Here is a 20,326-nt window from a genome sequence, read left to right as displayed (position 1 = left end):
AAACAAACCTAAATCTTTGGAAGTTCATGTCCATCTCTGTTCTGAATGATCAAATAGTCTGGCTAAGTGAATATTACTACTCAAAAGCAAGAGAGGAAATGTTAAAGTAAGCACAGATACATTTTCTTATTCTTCAGTATGCCTTCAAGGCGATCACTCTGTAAATATGGACATATAAAATTAAATTGGATATATTTATCTTCTAGGAAACAACGTTTTCTACCAATGTCTTGGGAAAAGACTTCTACCAACAGAAATGAAATGGCAGTGGCAAGATGGAAGGACCAAATATGTAGAAATTTGGTGAATCAGTGTACTGGATGGCCATTTGGCCACCCATGAGGAGATCTCAGTACAGAAGACCTTAGCTCTCTGTCCTGAGATTGCTAGTGCACCTAAAGACAGGACTTTGGTGCTTAATAGGAGAGAGAATATTTCTTGAATTTGTTTTGAGAATGAATACTATTGCAACAGTGAAGGTCAAGTACAATTGAAAGTACAACATTGGTCTCATATGAAAAGGCTCTCCGCTACAAAAACTCATAGATAGTACATCGTGGGACCTCTGCTTTAATGGATTGGAAGTATAATATCCCTATTGCAGGGATCCAATCTCTGTGATGTTAGAGGCAAACAATTCAGAGCGTATAATTGTACTTCAGTTATTCCCAGAAATACTGCTCTAGTATCTTTAGATACTGTATGTTGGCATCTAGACTACATGGTATTAACAAATATTGCCAATCATTTTAGTTCCTATCCATATGAAACTTTGCGGAATGCAGATGCTTTCATTTAAATCATTTACTACAATAGAACTACTCCTGACTTACACCATAGAAATGAGAAAAGATTTAAATCCACAGGGTCAGATTCTGATCCATAGTAACACCGCTGATTTGCATCATGTTTCTCAAAATGTACACAATTGTAACTGAGATCAGATTCTTATCCATGGCATTTCTGATATAAATGGACATTCTGGGATTTTCAATGAGTCTCATATGTAGTTAGCATTCCCCCTATTGGTAAGAAGTTGATGCAGTGTTTCTTTTTACTTTTGTATTTTAAATTGGTTATTACTGAGCTAATTACATTTATCTGTCATAAGAACATTTGTGTACAGAGATATTAAATGACTGAATTGTACTAATCATACATGTGTACTTTGTACTGATTTTGTGCATTAATTGCATATTGATTTACTTGTGAGAATTTGAACAGACAGTAGAAAGAAATGATTTGAGAAAATAGAGTGACTCAAAAAACTAGAACTGAAAAGGTGAAAAAAGGCCAATGAATAAAATGCTTTTTGTTACGTTCAACAGATAGCTTTAAATTAAAATCCTCAGCTTTGTGGGGAAGAATGGGCCAGATTAATGAGAGCGAGGATCAGACTGTTTCTTCCAGAATGAAAACACACACGTTATGAACAAATGGCAAGCTAACTCTTTATTTATCTGTTATCAAGGATTAATTCATTAAAAAAATTCCCCAAGCAGCTATAGTAAAAATTATTAAATTTGTGTCTGTTTATGGTCCAAATCTGATCAAGCCAATGATTATCCACAGACCCAAGCACTTTGTGTCTCCGCTGTAAAATATTGAAAGCTATGGGAAGGAACAAATGGACAACTAATGGAGCAATGCCAGTTCCGTCGCTGGCAAACACGTTTTCATACTTCAATGTAGGTGCCGACTTCTCTTTTAGCCAGGGGTTGCTCAACCTTCCCCTCCACTCTGCCTCTACCTGAGCCCTTGCCCACATCTACCTCTTTCCCATCCTGCCTCTTTCCCGCCTCCTCCTCCAAAGGTCCCCCATTCCCTATCTTCCCTCTCCCTCCCAGAGCCTTCTAAACCCTGTGAAACAGCTATTTCATGGTGGGCAAGAAGTACTGGGAGGGAGGGGAAGGAGCTGATCAGCAGGGCCACCTGTTGGCGATAGGCATTGGTGGGAGAGGAGAAGTGTGGCTGCCTCAATCACCTGTTCTCCCTGTGGGCGCTCCAGCCCTAGCACAACCATGCAGTCAGAATTTACAATCTTCAAGACAGCCTCTTGGAGCTCAATCAATGCAAAAAAAAGGTTTTTTTAAATTAGCTGGCAATTCCCTTAACTGAGGCAAGCATCGCTACTGTGGCTACCCTCGTGTGAATTCAGTCATTACATTGTCATAAAAAAGCTTGATATTATTACTGCTTTTTATTTCTTTTAGCTCTGCTCCGCCAGTACAGTGATAAAACAGAGAGATGGAAATTGTTCTGGCTTGCATTACTGCTACTCCCTGTTAATATGTAAAGCAGGTTATTTCTGCTTGGGTAGAACGGAGGCCCAGTTATAGACCAGCACAACAGATGAGACATTCCACTGCTTATCATAATAATTGCAGCGCTTACTTATGCCCCCACCTTCCTTTGTTGTCTTTTGGATTCTCTTGGTATAAATATAGTATTATTTGCTTAATAAAAATGAAATGTGCTAAATCAATTATTAGATAGAAACTAAAGTTATCATCTGACCTGTATTTTGACATCATCATATTTATTTCCAGGAGTACCATTTAGACACACAATATTTTCTGAAAACCTTAGGGAAATCTTTTAGAAATTTTTTATTTGGGTGAGTAATGGTGCTGTAAGAAGTCTTCTGTAGAGGATACCTTTCCAGAGAATCTGATCTGTCATTTTAAGAAAAATGGTTAACATGCACAGAATGATTCGATTCCTAGAGTTTTTAGCATGATAAGCAGGCTCTGAAACTGGGCAATCTTTCAAGCTAAACTAGTGACAAGGAAGGCCCTATGAAATGATGAGATGTCCCAGGCCACAGAAAGATGAAACACTTGGCAGCCACATCAGTATGCAATCAACTTCCTGTTAAAGTAACAGAGCGACATTGACTCTATAGGAACTGCAATGTGCTAGTCTAATTTCATAGAACCACTATCCCACAGCTACTTTGTTTCTAATATGGCACATTGTGGTCAAAGGCACTGGCCTCATGTCTACATGGTGAGGGTGCTTCATAGAGATGTTAAATTTAGATGATTTAACTAATCGAACAGTTGATGGGATTTCCCTCAACTATTCGATTAGTCAATAAGGGCACCTCTGCCTTTGAACTGCGGCAAGAGCCCTGCATGTGGGGATTCTGCTTTTGAAAAGCAGAATCACAGCAGAACCGGCACGAGCGACTGCTTCAGTCTCCGCTTGCGCCTTTTCCCACTGTGCCTCCCCTGCTTTCCGTGGAGATGGTGCTGGGGGGAACTGGCTTTTAAGCTGGGTCCCGCTTCTCCCCTTGCTGCCTCTCTCTGATAGGGGCAGCAACGGGGGGAAGCAACTAGTCGAATCATTAGTCCACTATCTGATAAGCTTATACTTATCAGATAATCAACTAGTCACTTACATCCCTAGTGCTTCACACACACCCCCCCACCCCAGGCCAACCTCTACTACACCATTTCTTCCATTTTCTCCCAACCCGCCTCTTCACACTCACAGCCTCACCCCCACTCTATACCTTCCCTGCCATGGAATAGGTGCCTATGACTAGGGCAACAGTATGAAAGGACTCCATGCTTGTAAAACTAAACTAGCTTTTTATTAAAAGGCCGGTTGACAGAGATATGGCATCGGGAGTTTGCAGTCTAGCAAACTGCAAGCAAATTGGCTTCCTGATGCTTCCTCCCTGTGTGATCCTACCACCAGGTTGCATGCAGTGTTACATTCACTAGCAATCTCTCCACAGTCACTCCTGTAATGCATCCCTTGCACTGTTTGAGGTTCCATGGAGCAGCAGACTCTCCAAGTCACCCAATCTCAAACTTGCCCACCTAGCTGATGGCAGGATTTGCCGTCTGTTACACAGAGGGAGAAATTGGCTTTAATTATAAATGATCCAGAATCAAGTAAATATAAAAGTTACTCAAAGATGCAGAATAGCTGCTCAAAGATGTAAAATATGTATCTCTGACAGTTAGCTGGAGGGTCCTGGTTACAAATTTCCTGGTTACCAGAGACTCCTATCTCCTAGCTTTTCCCCTTTATATGGTCCAGTGGAGAAAGTGGCCGACAGGTGATGCTCATTGGCCGTATCAGCTGTTTCCTAGTACTTGCCCAGTTGGGCATCTCTCTGGAGCAGGGTCAGTTGTTCCCTGTTTCCCATAATTTCTTGGGGCATTCAAGGGGCCGATTCTGTTGCATATGACATGATGCAGTCTCCTTGTGAAACATACACATTACCCTCATGGAGGCTGATAGCTAAGGACTCCTGAGCAGTGATGAACTATCTAGACAAGGGATGTGGTTTTAAAGGAAAACCCACTGTTCCCCCTTTTAGTTTACTAGCACCATTTAACTCCTTGTTCAAAGGCCATTCTGTCCAGACTTTGCTGAATTTATTTCTAGACCGAGCCACAGCATGATTTCCTGACAAACTGTACATGAATGGTGCATTATTTGGCAGAAGCTTCATGGCACTGATAAATACAGATACCTAGATTATGTGATTGTTGTGGTCAAAACAATAGTGATTGCATCTGTACACCTGTCACAAGATGCAGGTCACAATTGTTTTCGCTTCCTCCTCTAATGAAATGCTATCACAAATATTTTCATTATGCATATTAAAGGAGAATCATAATTTTGTCTTTAGCAATTATGGATGCTTTTGTAAATCTTATTAAATGGCCTTCACAATTTATTAATGTTAATACTGCATAATACCACATCTACCTGTAAAATCATTGAGGGTAAATCCCTTCATAAAAACATGTTAAACCTTTTCTGGTCTATTACACCTAAAATGCATGCATCCCACTAGCACATTAAGCCAGGGTATTGAGACATTTAATCCCGACTTATGCCCAGAAGGGTAGTACATTTAGCGAAGGCGTTTCAGCAACTAATTATTCCTCAATTCTGAACTGCCATCAGTTGATGCAAATCCACTCCAGTCAATGCCATATACAGCTTTTTGGAGAAAGGGAGAAATAAATTACAATTAAAGCATAATTTTGGTCAAGCAACAGATATTAGAGTTAAGCATTGTAAAGTATCCATGGACCTCAATCTTAGAATCATAGAACATTAGAACTGGAAGGGACCTCGAGAGATCATTAAGGCCACCCCCTGCCATCATGGCAGGACTAAGCACCATATAGATCAGTGTTTCTCAAAGTGGTCTGCGCACCTACTCTGAGAAAACTGCTACCACGCCACACTGGTTTGTTTATTTATCGACTCTACATCCATGGAGCCTCACGGCTCCCATTGGCTCCAGTTCACCATTTGCAGCCAAGGGGAGCCGTGGGAAGACCAGCTAAATTCAGAGGTGGTATGAACAGTGATGTATGTTTCACACCAAAGAGTATGGGTTTGAGCTGATGGAGAGGCGTGGCTACAACCAGAAAAGCAAAAGGAAAGCGTAAAAAGGTAAAATAAAGAAATTAGGGGCAAATCACCATGGTTCCAATGGCCAGCACCAGGTACTTGCACCACTGAAAATTCACTTTAAGCCAGCAAAATAGGAAACAAGTGAGACTCAGGCCATGTTTACATGAAAGCTGCTACAGTGGTACAGCCAGGGTACTGTGGGATAAATGTTTCTTATATGAACCAAAAGGTTTTCTGCCCTTAGAGTATTTATTTCATGTGTCCTAGAGGTGGTAGCTAAAGCTCCTCTGTCAATCCCCCACAGCTACACTAGAATTAGATCAACCTACCTAGAGGCATGAAATTTCAGTCCTCAGAAAAGAAGGTAGGTTTAATTTATGTTTAAGTGTAGCACATCTAAGGTCCTGGTCATGTAGCTCATGCATGGGGTGAATTCTACTCTTGCAGCACTGATTTCTCTCACAATACTGACTTTAGCCTCTAAAGTTGTACTTTTTTTTTCAATTCTTAAAATGCATCAAAATATTTCTATTGTCATTAGGGATGTAAAATCCTATTTAACTGGGGGAGGGGAGCTGCTCCAGTCCCCACCCTTAGGAAAATATTGTCTTTTCAGTATTTACCCATGCAAGCATTACTGTGAGAGATTGCTTTGTTTATTTAAACCTGGGTATACATGTAACACACAGCCTGATGTGGAAACATTTATCAAACCCTGCAATAAATTCTTGCTATGTATGAGGGAGGATGGCTAAAACATAGTTGTACAGGCTATAAAGGCTGATGTTTTTGTTAAAAAGTGATTTCAAAGAAATATAATCAAAATAAATGTTTCTCTCTAGTTCTTTTTCTTTTCTAAATTTAACAATTTATTTAGTGCACTGTCCTGAAAATAAACAACAAAGGAAAATCCCAAACATATAGTTGCCATAGCTGGATAGATTGCTCAGATTTGGAACAACTAATTATTAATAATATTTCCAGCAAAACAATGCATAGAGGCCTAAAGCAATATCAAGAGCCATGACACTAAAAAACAACAACACAGCTAGACACGAATTGTGTGCTGAATGGTTGTGCCTTGGCTGGCTCTGCACACAGAGCCTCTCTTTGTTGAGTGGGTTTAGTTGCTTTCTCGCAGCCTTCTCCTCTCTGTCAGACCTGGCAGTGGATACATGTTGGTTGATCCAAAACCCATTCACCCTTGCCAAAAGGGAAACTTTTCAAAAGAAGCTGGCAAATAATTGATTTTGCCGATTTGAGCTGTACTAGGGCAAAAACATCACAGCAGAGGCTGCTTAGACGAGTCAAGAAAATGCCAAAAAAAAAAAAAAATCATCACATTCACATAAAAGATTCAGTATCCAAATGTTGCAATTTTCTGCCTTCAGCTAAAAAGAATACTGCGTAAAGCCATCATTGGACATCATTCATTCAATTGCAGTCAACAGCAAAAATAGTGAGAAAGAACAAGAACATTGGAAAGATTAAGTTTCCAGTTTCAACAAACAAAGGAAAATTTAAACAAACTTCAGGATTTTGTGAAACTTTGAAACTTTTTCTTTGAAACTTCTCTGTTGAAAAATGGTCTGTTTCTAAATCAATTAGATCTATGAGAGTTTAATCCAATATTTACATTTACACATTTATATGTACAATTATACATTTTATAAACAAACTACATGGTCCACGTGAAGCCAGAAGCCAGTTAAATAGTGGCTTGCTAAGGACTGCATTTATGGACAGGGATGTAATTATTTGGATAGGATTATCTTTGGGTCTAATTCACCAGAAAACCATGAAGAACCGACAGTTCCAGAAACTAGCCAACCATTAAACCATTAAACAAAGCCACAGATGTTAGAAGACATGAAATAATATTTCAAATGGAGGCAACATATAGGACACAAAAATCTAGACTTGTTTTCAGGCAAACCAACACAGTTGCTTCTCTTCCACCCCCCCAAGAAGTTCAAACAGATTGAGCATCTGTGAAAAAAGAGAATGCCAGAGACAAATCTGGAACAATATGAAAGACAGATGAAAATCCAGCAAAAGGATAAATATGGTATAAGTGTAAACAAGGACATCTTTATGCAAAAAACACACAAAAGAAGAATGCAAGAGATGAATGAGCAACCCCAGGAGAATAAAGACCATATATTAGTGGGTCAAGTAACTGAAGCAGGGGCAGGATTATGTCTGGTTTCAGCTGCAGCAGTCCAGCCATATCAAATATTCAGATGTAGACTTTTGGTAAATGACACTCCTCTTTCAACATGATACCACCATAAGATTATGATAAGCTCAAAAAAAACCAGGGATGAAGATTTATTTTGCCAATTTTATGCTATTTCTTACAAAAAATCCAAAACCTTCGTATCACTAAGAGAATCTTTTAAAGGTATGCTCAACATTTCAGTGCGACTGCAAAGAAAATTCTGCCTTCACCAGAAAATCTGCCATTATTTGTGTCTGTCAGCCAGGGCCGCATTATGACTTTCATGGGCCCTAGGCACTTTTGCCTTCGTGGGCCCTTCCTCCATTAAAAAATATTAAAAATTATGTTTGATATAACTTTAAATACTTCAACATTTTATTTTTTTCTGTTTTAGGCAAAATGTAATAGACTTTCCTGGGCCCTAAAAGTTCATTTTTTTTCTGATGTGAGAAAAAAAATTAAAACATTTTCGTCAACCCTAAAAGTTCATTTTTTTCTTCTGATTTTAAAAAATTAAAACATTTTTGTGGGCCCCTAAAAGTATCATGGGCCCTAAGCACGGTGCCTACTGTGTCTAATGGATAAATTGGCCCTGCTCTCAGTAAGACAACAAAAGGTTAAAATATGATCCAGGAAAAGGCATTCACCAGTGGCTGTTATGCATTGACATCCTCAAATAAAAGATGCATGCAGCAATGTCCAACTGTTGTATGTGTAGGAGAAAAGTTACCATGGAGTACCTTTGGAGGCAGGAGGGAAGAAAAAAAGTCCTTAGCAGTATCACCACCCAGACAGCAAAGAATGACGTTGCACCTGCAGAAATAGGATACTGTGGTTAAACAGAGAACAGGACAGGATATACTAATCATGAATCTCTCACGATCATTATTTCTGGCATGGAGACACAATATGGAGGAATAATCTGCAGCAGTGGCTGTCAACCTTTCTAGAGTAGGTACCCCTTTAAGGAGTCTGATTTGTCTTGGGTACCCTCAAGTTTCACCTCACTTAAAAACTACTTGCTTGTAAAAATCGGACGTAACAATACAAAAGTTACTGAAAAGCACATTGTTACTGAAAAAATTGCTTACTCTCTCATTTTTTACCATAACATTTTAATATAAAATCAACTAATATAAATACTGTATTTTCATTTCAATGTACAGAGCAGTATAAACAAGTCATTATCTGTACCGATTTTAGTGAGTGCTTTTTATGTAGCCTACTGTAAAACTAGGCAAATATCTAGATGAGTTGATGTACCCCCTGGAAGACCTCTGCGTACCTCTAGGGTTATGTGTATCCCTAGGGAAAAACTAATGATTTGAAGCACTGGATCATTTAAGTCACATACTGTTTACCTGTGCCAAGCTAAGAATAATCAGAATTAAGTGTTGCAAGGCAGCAAGATGTCCAGTAATCTCTATTGCTAACAGGCACATGCGAAATGTGTGGGTGTGCATAGGCACAGGTGACAGAACACTACGTATTCTGGCCTAATCATCAATCTCTGCCAAGTCATGTGCTAAGGGGCAGTTAAGTGAATGACCGTGTCACATTTATACTCCCCTAATGTGTGGCCCAGGTGTACATTTGTCTTCCAGAACTCTAAGTAGCTTTCCCAAACCTCAAGAGCTCTGCATAAGCTCGAGAATGTGTCTCTCTCCGCAACAAGAATTGGTCCAGTATAAAGGTATTACCTCACCCAACTTGTCTCCCTAGGATCCTGGCGCCAACATCACTGCACTGATGAAGATAATTATGAGCAGATTAAAACTACTTCTCTTTTACTGGAAGTAGAAAAGGGCAAATAGTAGATTTTTTTATTCATTTGGCTATACATTGTATCTAAATTTGAAAAACTTCATTTTGGGACAAAACATTTTGTTGTTGCCTCAGGCTTGTTTTTAAAACAAAGCTAAAGTAAGACTGATTTTTATTTGAAATGACTTTTGGTTTCAGAACTTGCTTTAAAGAGTTTCATTTGGAAAATGTCTAAATGTTTCTTTTCTGACCAATACAATTTGGCAAACTCAACGCAAATTCAAAGTGTTTTAATTGACCAGAATCTTCATTTGTTGGTGAAACATAGTTTTGGACAGAATTTTTTGTCTTGCTCAGAAGTCATGGTACTAGGGTTGCCAGGTGTCTGGTATTGAATCATACAGCCCGGTATTTGTGCCTTCTGTCTGGTAAAAAAATTCAGAAAATACCGGACAACTAAAATGCAGTCGTAGCCCAGGAATTAAAGGAGCCGCAACTGCATTTCGACCCTGGTCCTTTTTTTCCCCCCTCAACAACTTTTTCTGTGGCTTCCCCTCCCCCCCCAAACAGATTTTTTTCCCGGTGTTTTTTTTCGGGGGGGGAGGGGGGGGGTTGGAGGAGAGAGTCGGTATTTTTTGTGAAACCACCTAGCAACCCTAACATGGTACTTGGGTGTTGAATGTATTTTTTAATTATACCTAGATGGCATAAGATGGCACTTCCTCTCCAACCTGAACACATCACTGCAGGAGGGGATGTAGCTGGTTCAGTTGCTCCTTAGCTGTCTGTAGAGAGAAGATTTATCACAGTGGAGCAAAGAAGCCGTATTGGATTTTGAGGACCTGGCCTTCTATAAGGAGGAACTCACATTTATGGATGACACAGTCGTTAAAGTGAAAGGTAGAGGGTTTCCAGCAGATCAGAAACTGCACAGTTATCTGAGGCACATAGATAGATAGCAAATAAAAGCACAGGATTAGAGATTTGATCAGGCACAATAGGATCTTGATTTTCAAGTGTTGAGAAATCTCATCTCCAGTTCAAGTCACTAGGGGCCACAGGTGTTTAATCTAAATATTATGCAATATGAGCTGATATTGCACAGCAGTTAGTGTCATTCCTGTAAAGCATAAATCACATTGGATGCTATGGAGGCAAATTTTGGTACCCTTACCAACAGTGAATAGCAGTATCTGAAGGGAAAAGGGGAGAGAGAGAAAACGTAAAAATCTAAAACTAAATGGTGTCTCAGTTCTAACACAGAAATACCTGCCTTCTTTAGAATGGTCTACAGTACATGAAGCTCTAATTCACAAATAGAATGCTTTCACTCCCATTCCACCAGCCTCTCTCTCAAACCACGCACACCTGCAAACCAGCCAGTGAAGGTCAGGGAAGCCGATTACATTCATTCAAATCAACAGCACTACCTCCAGACAAAGGTCTACTTCAATATGAATCAAGAGGCAGCATACAACTCAGAATATAGCAGTCTGTCATACAATACAAACAGGAAGTCCCACTCTAAATATAAGCACACAGTATAATATTGCATAAAATAAAAAACATGATCAATACATGTTTCAGAAAGGGGACATTGGGGAAAAAAATGCTGGGAAGTGAGAGTTATTTGGGATTCTAAGCTTCAGAGCCACTGAAAGTGAGCAATTTCGTTTGCATAATAAATTTTGAGCACTTGAATCCTTAGATAGTTCATGTTGTGTAAATCTCTACCATCTTTCACACTGCAGCTGCTGCTAGTTTCCACTGCAGAGTTTTAAATAATTCAGTGAGTTCTTGAGAAGCAGGCAATGTTTTGCATAATTTTGAAGGTTTATTATTATTTGCTCCAAATGCTGCTGATATCGACAGGACTAGCTCAATGGGAGTTATAAAGATGCCCTGTGAATAGAAATTCAATACAAATTCATAAACATAAATAGGAGGGGAAGGAAGAGAAGAGAAAAGTATCACAATGTCAACATACATTTTGAAGCTAAAGTACAAAGGTTCTGAAAGTGATGATCAAGATGCAGAAGATTAGTTATTGTTTTACATGTGTTGCCTCTCAGTACTTGAAAGGATAATGATCCCCTTTGATTATCCTACAAGCAACTTAATCAGTTTCTAGTTTGAGTTCTCAACCATTTTAATTTTGGGGTGTTAATTCATTAATTCAGACCTGCCACTCTTCCCCTACTGAAACCAAAGGAAATCACAAAAATTACACACCCACCCACTTCAAGTGCTGACATAAAAAGACCACATTTAGAAAGACCTGTGCAATCAGTGTTGCTAAAAGATTAAATTGAAAACAAAAAAGATGGGATCTTAGCTTCCAAACCAGAGATCAGCTAGAACTAGGCATATGCAAACTAAGCAGTTGTTTAGAGTCCTGAGCCACTCAAGAGGACCCTATTTTCTGTTTTTGCATGTGTTGTGTGTGGGGACTCTCCAAAATACTCCTGCTTAGGATTCCCATTGGGCTAGCATCGCCTCTGTTGGAGATTATGTTTTGCTTTTGAACAAGAGAATTATAACTCCTAAAATTATTATTTTTATTAGCCCAAGATAACTTTATTGACATTTTAAGGATATGAACCCCCACACAGGATGTTTTTCAATCCATAGCCTTCAGACATTGTGGAAGTCAACCACCACCATCTCTGCAAATATCAACTTAACCACTGATTCCTCCAGAGTTGGATCAGATTGTATGAAAAACATCTCAATAAATCCTTGCAGAGATGGATGCTCTGCGGACCTCGGTGACCTCTTCAGAAGGGAAGTTTGAGACCCTGATTCCTCTTATCAATAGCTTAGATAAAAGATTGAATAGTTCAGAGCACTGGATTTATTGCCTTTTCCCTTTCACATACACTGCAATAAAGCAACAAGTCAGAACCTAAGCCCTTCGCAGACTTTGATTTGATCAGCTTTAAAAAAATAAGCTTGAACCTCACAGGCTTCTAATAGAAGAGAATGAACGGATACATAAAAGACAGATAGAATTTAAATGACTGGAAATTAAAGTGCAGGCTACCAGGGAAAAAGCTGCCCATGAGAGCACCACAGAAGCCCAGAGGTTAGCCCTACAACCGAAGGATAAACCAGCAGCAGCCCCAAAAGCTGCTCATAAGAGATCCTGGAATTGGAAAAGTTTGAGGCTGATAGTCTCAAAAGGGATCTCTGTGATCAAACCTATCACAATCTCCTCCAGTCAGGAGCTTTTGTGGGTTGTTCCCCTGATGAACAGCTCAAGCTCCCTGCTGGTGACTGAGAGCTGATGGGCTATGGCTGTGGTCAGAGGACCGGCACAGAACCTGAAGACCTGAGTTCAAAATCCCTCACAACTGATCCTTCAGATCATCATCCCTGCTGAGTCTTTGGAGCCCACGGAGAAGAAGTCACCCTACGTACATCTAAACTCTCTTCCCTAAAAGGACCTATAGAAAGATATTATGAGGTAGGAGGTTGTTTTCAGCTGTTTTCCTCTTCTGGAGGGTATACCTCTGTCCTAAGGCAAGTTATATAAAGTTGCCTTCGGGCAGTGGTATGTAATATAGCATTCATATAAAGTTATGTAATATAGCATGTTAGTGAGGTGTTTTTTCAGATTCAGCCTTCTTATCTCTTAATGAGCAAAAAGAGGGACAATTTCAGTTGAAAAAGTACATTTGCTTTCATTCTTTCTGTTACAAGAAACACTACACACTGCACTTTTATATTATAAATATCAGCACGACTGTATTACAACATTTGAATCTGGGGAACAAATGCATTAAGTTAAATGATAATCTTATTACCGCTGCGGAAAGCATCAATAAACAGGAGCTTTTCTTGCTCAGAAACAAACAAATAAAAAACAGATTGCCAATTAAAATCTCTGCATCATTAACACAAAGGACAGATCTATATTCTTTTCAAATGCACAACAGAAACTGCCATCAGCAGACTTAGTTATTATGATGCTATCACAGTGGCAGTATTTGCAGGTACTTATGGTTCCTTTCGATTAAAGATCCAGATTCCAGTGCTAAGTCTATTCAGGAAACAGCAGCAGTCTGTCTGAAATATTACATCTCTTTATCCATTAATATTATCAGTCCTGATTTTATTTACTGTTCTACCTCGGACAGTATCCTAATTTCCAACCTGATATACAATATAAGAGTTCAAATAAAAATCTCACAATTCAAAATATACATCCGTTGTGCCTCAAGCACGCCTCGACTTGAGGCAATGTGGCCCATTAGCTACTGTCTAAAGCACAACCCTGGGGTATAGGGTAGCACAGCCTAATGGCTATAGTCAATAGTTTGGGGCAACAGCCCTGGCAGTGTACACTGCACCCTTACCTCGAAATAAGCTAGGCAATTTGCGTAGCTTATTGCGAGGTAATTTCGAAATAGCTCATTTCAAAATTTGGCACTATCTACACAGCACCAAATTTTGAAATAAAATGCTATTCTGAAACATCCCTTAACCCTTGTGGAACAACAGTTACAGGGAGGCTGGAATAGCACCCCCCATTGTTTTGAAATATATTTATTTCGACACAGAATATCTACACAGAACTAGCTCTGCAGTGTAGACATATCCTAAGAGGAAGAGACAATCTAAAGAGCTACTGAATCCTTCTAGAACCAGGACAGTGCACAAAAACATTCCCTTAGGCTGCATCGAGACTGGCAAGATTTTGCACAAAAGCGGCTCCCGCTCAGGGATAAGCCCTCTTGAGCAAGTATTCTTGTGCAAGAGGGCCAGTGTAGACAGCCAAGTTAATTTCTTGCGCAAGAAAGCCTGATGGCTAAAATGGCCATCAGAGCTTTCTTGCACAAGAGAGCATCTACACTGGCACAGATGCTTTTGTGCAAAAGATGTCTTTTGCGCAAAAGCATCTGTGCCAGTGTAGATGCTGTCTTGCACAAATACTTTTAACGGAAAAACTTTTCCATTAAAAGTATTTGTGCAAAATCTTGCCAATCTAGACGCAGCCTTACAGCACAGACTGGTTAGTCTCATCAGGAACAAGTCAACTGGAAATCAGTGGGGAGAAGGTGAAGCCACGCCCCCTTCCTCAACCCCATAAGCAGTCAACTGAGCAGGGTTAGTGCATCAGTCTATACCAATCTCATGCACTGTCAGAGACTCCTGCAGCTCCATGGGGATCCACTTTATATCTGTGAATATCATCACTGGCAGATATTAACTCTGTATCAGTGCAGGGCTCTATTCATGAAAAGTGAGTTTCAGATTCAAAATGGGAGGACTTCGCCTTGGAAACTGGAGGCTATTTGCTTCTCTCACTGATTTTATTAATAGCTTAGTGTTGGAGACCTTTCAGCCAAATCTTCTACTGATGTACTTTCAGTGGAACTATATCTGTTTCTACAGCTGAGGATCTGGTCCAGCGGAGAATCTGAGAGGAACAATGGAATTTAATCCCCAACTCCTTATCGCAGAGTATGCCTGGAAAGGTGTTCAACTGGAGTTGAAGGAGACTAGATTTTTTACCTGTATTGAGACATACAGATGTATTTGATTTTCTGAGGAGATTTACTTTGATTTTTCTGATGGAGGCTGAACTATATTTAATCTGTTCACAACCAAAGATTCAGAAAGGTAGTAAGTCAGCCATTATTTTTGTTATTTTAGCATAAAGATTGAGCAAATGGGCTATATGCAGGGGTAATTCTCAGTGAAATATTCAAGACCTCATTAGTACTTATAGATCCTACTTGCATTTTTGTCAAGTTTCAAATTTGATTCATCCTTGAATCATTACTTTTTTTCTGGTATTAGCACTAGGCATCTTCAGCATTAAGATTGAATTATTAGTGAGTGAAAAAAATTAAGGCTGAAGAAAAACCCTTCAAATCTGGGGTTGAATTCTATCCAAAGGCACTGGGAATGGTGTAGAAATAAATGCACTATTCCAGAGGAAACTGCAGGATGCATTTTGAGTATTTGTTCTTCTCACAACCTAATCCTCTCCAGGGTGCCATATTCCCCAAAACTGCCTTTATCTTAATGATGTATCAACATCAAAGGCTAGCCTAGTTAGTGCCTCTTAAAACACACCTTTGTTTCAACTCATGTGTGTCTGTGTGTGGACAAAACCTTAAATATTAAAATGCACAGGCCCTCTCCCCCAATTGTTTTCTTTTAAAACATACCACAAAGCAGTTAAGGACTTGATTCTGGAAAGCATTCCTATTCAAGAAGGCATTTAAGCAAGTGATTAAGTTCTAGCAACATAGGTGAGGTACAGATGTACCAGCATCAAGGCCTAACTGCAAGAGAGACTTGTGTACCTGCAATATTAATGTTATATACCTAAACAAGTGAAAGTCACAGTTTTCAGTATTCCCAGCCCCAAGCATTCCAAGAAGTCATGCATCCAGATCCTGCCCTCTCAAAATAGAAATAAAAATAAATAAAATCAGGATATTGTCTTACAACTAAAAATTTTGTATTTTTCCCTGTCTTCTGTTTTTGTAGCCCTTAGCATGCATTTACTCATGTTGTGAAGGTTTTCTCTGCAACTATGAGTGCTTAAAACTTAATTTAAAAAAAGCTGATCTTCTAATGACATGGGCTTCTCTGTGCTACAGTAAAACAAATAATATTTCAGTCTTTCTTGCTTCCAAGACTGGAGCATTAAGAAACACCAAATATGAGGGTTGCAAGAAAATCTGAGGAACTGGCAAAGCTTGGCTTTCCACAGTTAAGTTTTACTCATTCGCTAGTCTTAATTCCCACCTACATATATGAGATCTAGATACATTAATTTTATTATAAGAAACTTAACTATTGCATTCCCTGTGTTTAGTTTGTCATCCATGAATTTCCATATAGTTTTGTCAGCTCAATGACTGCAGCATTTTCGTATCTCTCCATCCCATCTGATCTAAAAATTTAGTTATATCGAAAGTTCCAATCAATTGCAAAAGGAAATCTGACTTTACATTGGTCTCATTTCTTACATTCAAAACAAGGACTATCCTAAAAATTTTTTTACTCACAAGAACAAATTAGGCATCACTGTCTGAATGCTGATATAGTACTGGTATGTATATTGTTCAATGGTTTGGAGTGTTCAGTTTGGTTACACTGAAATATAAAATTACTTTCGTGTGAGGAATTCTATGTAAAAATTAAACCTGCACTGATGCCAGTAGGCCCATAACGCATACATTATTTGTATGAAGACCTCCTTGGTTTCTTTCTGTTTTCTCATATTGTACTTGGCATAATCTAGCCTTCTTTGAGCTTTGATTTGCAATAATTCTGCCTGCAGGAGAACCTCTCTGTGGCAGTTTGCTGTTTGAAAGAGTATACCTGTACCTCGCACTGCTAATATGTGGGTTGCCCTGAATACAGGATCAAATGGACTGTCATTAATAGCCATGGTATCAGCATGAAATAAATAATTTGGAGTTTTTTCTTTTAAAAAGGATGTTTAAAAAATACAGTGAAAGTGTCATTATCTGGCACTCTGTTATCCAGAAAACTTCATTAACCAGCATTGGCCCTAGCCACATTACCACTGAGTCTTCAGGTGTGCGCGCCTTACTCCTACCTATCCAGCTGGGTGTTGTGGGGCTTCTGACAGCCAGCACTGCCAGCTGACATCCTCAGCAGGCACCACCTTCCCCCTCAGCTGCTTCAAGCTGTCAGAAGCCAGATCTGCAGGCAGAGGAATAAGCTTTGTTATTTGGCACATTCAATTAACCAGCAACCTTCATTCCCATGAGTTCTAGCAACATAGATCTTTCACTGTATGTGGAAGTCGAAACTGAGAGTCTTTGCCAATAGAAGGATTACTGAAAAGGCACAAATCTTCCCAGTTTTGAGGTGTTCATGTAGAATCATAGAATCCTATGGCTGGAAGAGACCTCAGGAGGTCATCAAGTCCAGCCCTCTGACCAAAGGAGGACCAATCCCAATTAAATCAACCCAGCCACGGCTTTGTCAAGCCGCGACATAAAACCCCTTAGGGATGGAGATTCCACCACCTCCCTAGGTAACCCATTCCAGTGCTTCACCGCCCTTCTAGTGAAGTCGTTTTTCCTAATATCCAACCTAGACCTCTCCAACGGTAACTTGAGACCACTGCCACTTGTTCTGTCATTCATCACTACTGTGAACAGCCTCCATCCTCTTTGGAACCTCCCTTTAGGAAGTTGAAGGCTGCTATCAAATCCCCCCTCACTTTTCTCTTCTGCAGACTAAATAAGCCCAAATCCCTCAGCCTCTCCTCATAGGTCATGTGCTCCAGTTCCCTAATCATTTTGGTTGCCCTCCGCTGAATCCTCTCCAATGCATCCACATCCTAGTGGGGGCCCACAACTGGACACAATATTCCAGATGTGGCCTCATGAGTGCCCAATGAAGGGGAATAATCACTTCTCTAGATCTGCTGGCAATGGTACTCCTAATGCAACCTAATATTTCATTCGCCTTCTTGGCTACAATGGCACACTGTTGACTCATATCCAGATTCTCATCCACTGTAATCCCCAGGTCCTTTTCTGCCAAACTGCTACTTAGCCAGTCAGTCCCCAGCCTGTACCAATGCTTGGGATTGTTCGGTCCCAAGTGCAGGACTCTACACTTGTCCTTGTTGAACCTCATCAAATTTCTTTTGGGACAATCCTCTAATCTGTCTAGGTCACTCTGGACCCTGTCCCTGCCCTCCAATGTATCTACCTCTCCCCCTTGCTTACTGTCATCCGCAAACTCACTGAGGGTGCAATCCATCCCCTTATCCAGGGTATTAATAAGGATGTTGAACAAAATCAGTCCTAGAACTGATTCTTGGGGCACCCCGCTAGAAACCGACCACCAACCTGACATCGAGCCATTGATCACTATTCGTTGGTCTCGACAGTCTAGCCAGCTTTCTATCCATTTTACAGTCTATTTATCTAATCCATACTTCCTTAACTTGCTGGCAAGAATATTGTGGGAGACTGTATCAAAAGCTTTGCTAAAGTCAAGGTATATCACATCCACTGACTTCCCCATATCCACAGAGCCAGTTACCTCATCATAGAAGCTAATCAGATTGGTTAGGCATGACGTGACCTTCGTGAATCCATGTATAGGCAGTCCCCGAGTTACGCGGATCCGACTTATGTCGGATCCGCAGTTACGAACGGGGTTTGCTGCCCGTCTCACTGGTCTGCTGGAGACCAGCAGACCAGGGAGACGGGAAGCAAAGCCTCTGAGGACGCCAGCAGCGGGACAGCCGCGGCGCGTCTGGGCTGTCCGCTGCCTGTGGGCTCCGCGGCTTTGCTCCACGTTTCCCCAGACGGGGAGCAAAGCGGAGCAAAACCGCGGAGCACGCGGGCAGCGGACAGCCCAGACACGCCGCAGCTGTCCCGCCGCCGGCGTGCTCCACGGCTTTACTCTGCTTTGCTCCCCGTCTCCCTGGTCTGCTGGTCTCCTGCAGACCAGGGAGACGCGGAGCAAAGCCGCGGAGGACCCAGGTGGCGGGACTGCGGTGCGTCTCGGTCCCCCGCCCGTGTCTCCCTGGTCTGCTGGGGGGGAGAGGGGCGCAGCTAGTACGCCCCCCCAGAAGTCCAGGCTTTTCTCCGGACGCCTGTGGTAGAGCAGCTGGGACGCTGCCGGTTGGTCCCGCAGTGCCGCTCTGGGCGTTACTGGACCAACCCGGCAGCACCCCAGCTGCTCTGCCCCGGGCATCCTGATTCAGCCACTGCTGGTCAGTTTCAGCAGCAGCTGAATCAGGACGCCTGGAGCAGAGCAGCTGGGGTGCTGGTGGATTGGTCCAGTAGCGCCAAGGAGCGGCACTACTGGAGCAACCCAGCAGCACCCCAGCTGCTCTGTCCCAGGCGTCCCCAAGTTAGCCGCTGCTGAAACTGACCAGCGCTGACTACAGGAAGCCCGAGGCAGAGTTGCTCTGCCGCAGGCTTCCTGGAATCAGCCGCTGATCAGTTTCAGCAGCAGCTGACTTGGGGACGCCTGGGGTTCTTAAGTTGAATCTGTATGTAAGTCGGAACTGGCGTCCAGATTCAGCCTGTTGAAACTGATCAGAGGCTGATTCCAGGAAGCCCGGGGCAGAGTAACTCTGCCTCGGGCTTCCTGTAGTCAGCCGCTGGTCAGTTTCAGCAGCGGCTGAATCTGGACGCCAGTTCCGACTTACATACAGATTCAACTTAAGAACAAACCTACAGTCCCTATCTTGTACATATCCCGGGGACTGCCTGTAATGGGCCTCAATTTCTGTCCATTTTAAGTTTGAAACCAGTGAGCAATAGGTTTAGCAAATAATACTTTAGTTCACATGTAATTCAGTTGGCTACTCTACCCTTCACAATTCACAATATATGTGAGGAGAAAACTAATAGGCAATGTATAGAATAATCTCATACTGGGTGTTTTCATTTTATTCTTACAATTTCATGCTATTTGTTAAATATGGAAACTCTCTCTCACACATGCTGCTCTTTTTTAAAGTAAGCCGACTAAACCAAACAGAATAAGGGATGAGCACAACAGAGAAAAGCACCAGATATTGTGCAGATTGGCAAAGCTCCTGCTCTTGTCGTTATGTGATTATATTAAAATCCCAGCTTCCATTAAATACAAGTTTCTAGCCTGGTAACTTGAAGCTCAAAGCCAAAACAACTGAAAGATTTTTTTTTAAAAGATGATTCATAACCATAGGCCAACACTATGAGATTTGAATGCTAGGGGTTGATAGTACCGAGCAGTTAATGTCTTATTGCAGGCTACCCTTCTCTCCCCCATCTCATTTTCTTCCTCCCTATCTCACTCAAAATACTTACTAGCTAAGGAGAACATAGACAACACAAATACTCAAGAAAGAACCATCCATGTGACTGCATATTATTCTTATTCAGATTTCTGCACACATTTTTCCATCTTTGTAAATGTACCATCCAAATGCAGGTTTGTAGC

At 41.0% G+C, this 20,326-nt stretch overlaps 1 protein-coding gene across 1 annotated transcript in view; it reads right to left on the bottom strand.

Moving 5' to 3' along the window:
* Positions 1–20,326, bottom strand: part of LOC112544763 (uncharacterized) — an 89,199-nt gene that overhangs the window by 34,722 nt on the left and 34,151 nt on the right. The window contains exons 2-3 of the mRNA XM_075908818.1: positions 10,075–10,161; positions 8,353–8,425 (exon numbers count right to left, since the gene is read on the bottom strand). The gene's annotated coding sequence lies outside the window, so the exon portion shown is untranslated. The remainder of the gene's footprint in view (positions 1–8,352; positions 8,426–10,074; positions 10,162–20,326) is intronic.

Source organism: Pelodiscus sinensis, chromosome 1, assembly GCF_049634645.1.
Source record: "Pelodiscus sinensis isolate JC-2024 chromosome 1, ASM4963464v1, whole genome shotgun sequence".
NCBI classification, from domain to species: Eukaryota; Metazoa; Chordata; order Testudines; family Trionychidae; genus Pelodiscus; species Pelodiscus sinensis.
Note: the sequence above shows the minus strand (reverse complement) of the source record. Positions and strands in the feature narration are given on the sequence as shown.